The sequence below is a fragment of the Oratosquilla oratoria genome, chromosome 2 (genome assembly GCF_046742065.1).
Source record: "Oratosquilla oratoria isolate Oo_2021 chromosome 2, ASM4674206v1, whole genome shotgun sequence".
Taxonomy (NCBI): Eukaryota; Metazoa; Arthropoda; class Malacostraca; order Stomatopoda; family Squillidae; genus Oratosquilla; species Oratosquilla oratoria.
The window spans coordinates 71,252,825-71,257,824 of NC_134778.1; positions in this window are offsets into that span (position 1 = coordinate 71,252,825).

The window sequence follows — 5,000 nt, forward strand, 5'->3', positions numbered from 1 at the left end:
TGAAAAGGCATATTGAGGTGCGGCAGGAAGAGCCTTGTCATTGATCTACCCAAGAAAAAAAAACACAAGAAAGAAAGAGCGGCCAGTCACGTAGGAGAGTCCTGCAAAGAAGAGGAGGAAGAAGAGGAAGACGGAAGAGAGGAAGGAAGGAAAATTTTGGCCAGAGGATACTCATCTCGAGAGCGCCAAGGACCACGAGTAAAGGGAAAAAGTTGGTCTTACGGAAGTGGTCGTGGTGCTATCATCTGAAAGGACCCCAAAAGGCGAGAAAGCTCTTCCTTCATCCGAGAGGGACACGGGCAGAATCCCAAGCGGGCTGAGGGAGTGTCTCTCAACCGAAAGGGAATGAGGTGGAATGGGCGTCGAGCTTAAATGGTAGACAAAGGAAGACTCTCACTTGGACCAAATGGAACATGGAAAATGAAGGTCGTCGTTCTCAGAGGAGAAAGTGGTTCACGAAGTCGTCGTTTTATGAAGAAAAACTAGGTCACTCTAAGTTCAAGGACGCTAGAAAGGCTTGCTATTCTTATTACAAGCATGGTGGATAACAGTGAGTAATAAGGGCAGCACCTTTTAAGTCTAAGGCAAGATCAAATACAGATTGATAATTTATTAATCGTTTATGAAATGTAAATAGGTGGGTGAGCAAGAAAACAGGTTGGCTGATGGATATGACAGTATGTTTCTTAAGGATTGCTTTGTATATCAATATTTCGAAGTATATTACATGCGACTGTTTCTGCGGGAAGCTGGATTCATTGTTTACATGGTCAGCTTCCTCTTCTTGATGTGCTTACGTCATTTGGGGTCATGAGAGGTCACTCCATGTATATAGTCCACCGAACATGTTTGTACTTTTTCGGGACATTTCTGCCTCTCTTACTATCAATGGAGATCCGATTGCTGAGGCAATGCTGCGGATAAGTAAACGTGACACAGCATCACGCTGTGACATCCTGTTCGTATGAGGCAACCCTAACAAGTTTTCGCGTGTTTCTCTTTCGTATTACTGCAAAGTAAACGCACGAACCATCCGGCTTTGCATCTGAATCTGCCATCAGAGTTAGAAATGTGTTCATGTAAGAGATGATATACACATACCGTTCCACGTTAATCTGTACCAAGCCAAGTTCATATGTCTACCACTGTATAAGGTCCTTATGGTTTCGCGAAAAAGATTTTAATATTTATTATCATTTTCATTTATTTACTTTTTTTTTCTTTTTAGTTTGGACAGTGACTCCGACTTTAGTCAACTCCTCTTAATCTTGTTTTGATTTTTTCTTTGATTTTTTTCTTTACACGATATTTCTCTTTATCACATATAATCTTCACCTTCCTTTACTACTCTTCCATGTGTCCTTATTTCTTTTAGAATTGTCCTTTTTTTCTATTTTCTTACGCGTTTCCTCTCACCCAACTCCTCCTTTCCATCATACGTCTTCTCTTTATCCTGCTTCCTCAGCCATCCTCTTCATATCGTGCCCCTTGACTTCCTACCATCTTTATCATCTTCTCTCTTTTCTCACTCTTGGGCTATGATCTCTCGTTTCTAGGTTACATCAACTTCGCTTCCCTCAAAAGCAGGACCTCAGTCTCCTCCTTCTCCTCCCCTTCCTCCTCCTCCCCTTCCTCCTCCTCCCCTTCCTCCTCATCCTCCTTCTACTCCTCCTCCTCCCCTTCCTCCTCATCCTCCTTCTACTCCTCCTCCTCCCCTTCCTCCTCCTCCTCCTCCTCCTCCTCCTTCTACTCCTCCTCTTCCTCCTTCTCCTCCTCCTCCTTTTCCTCCTCCCTCTCATTCTCCTCCTCTTCCTCGTCGTCATGCTCCTCCGCATCCTCCTCTCCCTACTGTTCGTCTGCCTCCTTCTCCTTCTTTTCCTTCTCTTTCTCCTTTTCCTCCTCCTCCTCCTTCTTTTTCTTCTCATTCTCCTTTTCTTTTTCCTCCTTCTCTCCCTCCTTCATCTACTTTTTCTCTTTTCTCTCTTCCTCCTCTTCTTCTTCTCTTTCTTTTCCCATAGTTCCTCTTTCTCCTCCTCCTCCTCCTCCTCCCTCTTCTTCTCCTTCTCCCCTTTGTCTTTATCCTCCACCACCTTTATCTATTCCTATTTCTTTTACTCTTCCTCCTACTAATTATATATTTTTCTTCTTCTTCTATTTTTTCCACGCCTTCCTCTACTATTCGTTCCCCTCCTTTTCCTTCTCTTCCTCCTTCTCTTCCTCCTCCTCCTCTTCCTCCTCCTCTTCCTCCTCCTCCTCTTCCTCTTTCTCTTCAATCCTTCTCTACCTCCTCCTCCACCACCTGCATTTTCTTAAGGGGCTTCTTGGACTTAGTTAAAAAAAAAAGAAGGAAAAAATAAAGAATAAATGCAGCGCACGTCTTCGGGCATAAGCGGACAAGAGTTCCTCTTCTCTCCTGCCTTAGTTTTTATACTCCGTTGGAGCCATGCGGAGAATTTCTTCTTTTTGTCTCCCTGTGTTCTTAGTCGTTTTTCTGTCTTCGTTTAATTCGTCGTCGTCTTCTTTTTTTATATTCTTCGACCTCGTTGTCTTCGTCGTCTTCTTCATCGTTTTCTTTGTCCTTTTTTTTTTGAGTTCGTCGTCTTTGTATATCATCTTTGTCTTTGTTGTCTTCGTATGTTTCTTCGTCTATGTTGTCTTCTTCTATGCCAACTTCGTTGTTTTCGTCTTCGTCCTCGTCTTCGTTTTCACCATCGTTGTCTTCATTTTCGCCTTCGTCTTCTGAGAATTTCTTAGACTATAAACTAACATCACATAGACGAAATTCTTCGCCTCGTTTAGGAGACCTTCACTCGTATTTTGACCCCTTCTCCTGGTTGGCACACTTCATAATCTTTTTTCAGACCAATGCAAGATGATTCTAATCGACTAGAACACGGCTGGGCAAGCTTAGGCACTCGCCCAATCCTTGGCACGCTACTGAAACCCAGAGCTCAGCTTAAAACAAAAATCACCAAATCTCCGACTTCTATTGTATGACCATTGGTAACCGTATACTGCACTGGGGCGTGGATTGGGGCCCCACGAGGTTGAGGAAAGGGGCCCAGACTCGTATGTAGGCCTACAATTTTACTTCGTTAACTTAAGAACATGAGAATGAAGGAGACTGCAAGAGACCATAAGGCCTACACTCGGCAGCTTCGTAAAATTTACCGAGACCAGTTAATGTCTCGATAAATATTACACTATTTTGCCTACAATCTAGCTACCGTTGGCACGCGAGAACACTTTGTAGGAAAGATTTGGCTGTTTTTTGGCACACACACTGAAACAGGTTGCCCACCCTGGCGCTAGAAGATGTCTTCGGGGGCAAGAAGGATCTTAAAGAGGTCTTGAGGTCATGCGTTGGCTGAATAAAATCTTGTGTTGCTAAAACCAAAAATTATGAAGCACCTCATCTCCCTTTAACCAGAAGAAAGTCTTTAAATATAAACGTAAGATTGTGATCGAAATGGTTTCTGTTTCTCAGTCCAGGGAGTTTCTTAAACTGAATGAAATCGTCTGGTATTTGTTCAGCACGAGAAGTCTTGAAATGGGATGCGGAAAGGGTTTAAGATTGTTTTCTTTAAACTACGTCACGAGTGTCGAGTTGGTTTGTGTTCAGTCTCTTGTCCAGTTTCTCAAATAAATAAATAAATAATTATATAAATAAATAAATAAATAAATAAATAAATAAATAAATAAATAAATAAATAAATAAATAAATAAATAAATAAATAAATAAATAAGAATAAATAAATAAAATAAAATAGAAAATAAAAATAACTAAAAATAAATAAATAGTTCGAGGATTTAAGACCGTATACATTTACTGACGTCACACGATAACCCATTGTGGATTCGAACCACCTAGCTTTAATTCTTAGACACCAGACACTGGCGCCCCCAGAATCTTCTTCTAGTGTTATCAGTTCTATCTAACCTAGAATATATTCTAGACGTGAGCTAGAATAAAATCAATAATGGTCATAGGTTTCATACAAATCCGTGTTCTTGTTTGAATGTATTGGGGTCACTAAAACTTGACACATGGTATATTGCAGCAATGTCAATATATATTCAGTTTTAGAATATCTAAAGTATTTCTACATAAATATATATTACCTATTCGTTTACTTATACACTCATTTGTTTATTTATTATTTTACTTATTTATTTGTTTATCAATTAGTATATCTATTTATAAGTTTATTTATCTATTCATTTATTTATGTATCTATTCGTTTATCTATTTATCTAAAAAATAAAAAACAAAAAGTCCCAAAGACTATAAACTATCCGAACAAGTGGGTCTGCCCCACATCTATCATAACTCTTACTTCCTTCGATTTCATTTTTTCCTTCCACTAAACCCCCAATCCCCTCTCCCTCCCTCACCCCCATCTTATCTATCCTGCCCTCTATCTATCTATATCTATTTATTCACTCATTTATTAACTTGTTTATTAATCAATTAACTTGCTTATCAATTTGTCCCTCTATTTATTTATTTATCTATTCATTCACTTATTTATTTATCTATTTATTTATCGATTTATTCATTTATTTATTTATTCATTTATTTATTATTTATCTAATCATTTATTTGTTTATCCATTTATTTATTTATTTATTCACTTGTTCATCTGTCTGTCTGTCTGTCTGTCTATCTATCTCTATCTCTCTATCTATCTATCTGTCTGTCTATTTATCTATCTATATCTACCTGTCTATCTCTTTATCTTTCTATCTGTTTATCTATCTATTTCTTTTTTTCACTCTTATGATATTCCGTGAGTTTTTGACTTTCGTTTTCTTTATCAAATGTTTTTAAATGTATTCTATAATTTATTGTCTTGTGCTCTCTAGACCGTTTTAACTCCTCTCATCCTATTTACTCTCGGTGATTTTTTTCTTCCGTCTCCTCGTTCTCATCACTCTTTTTCTCTCTCTCTTTTTCTCTCTATCGCCCCTCGTGCACTGTACACTTCTTCCCAGTTCAG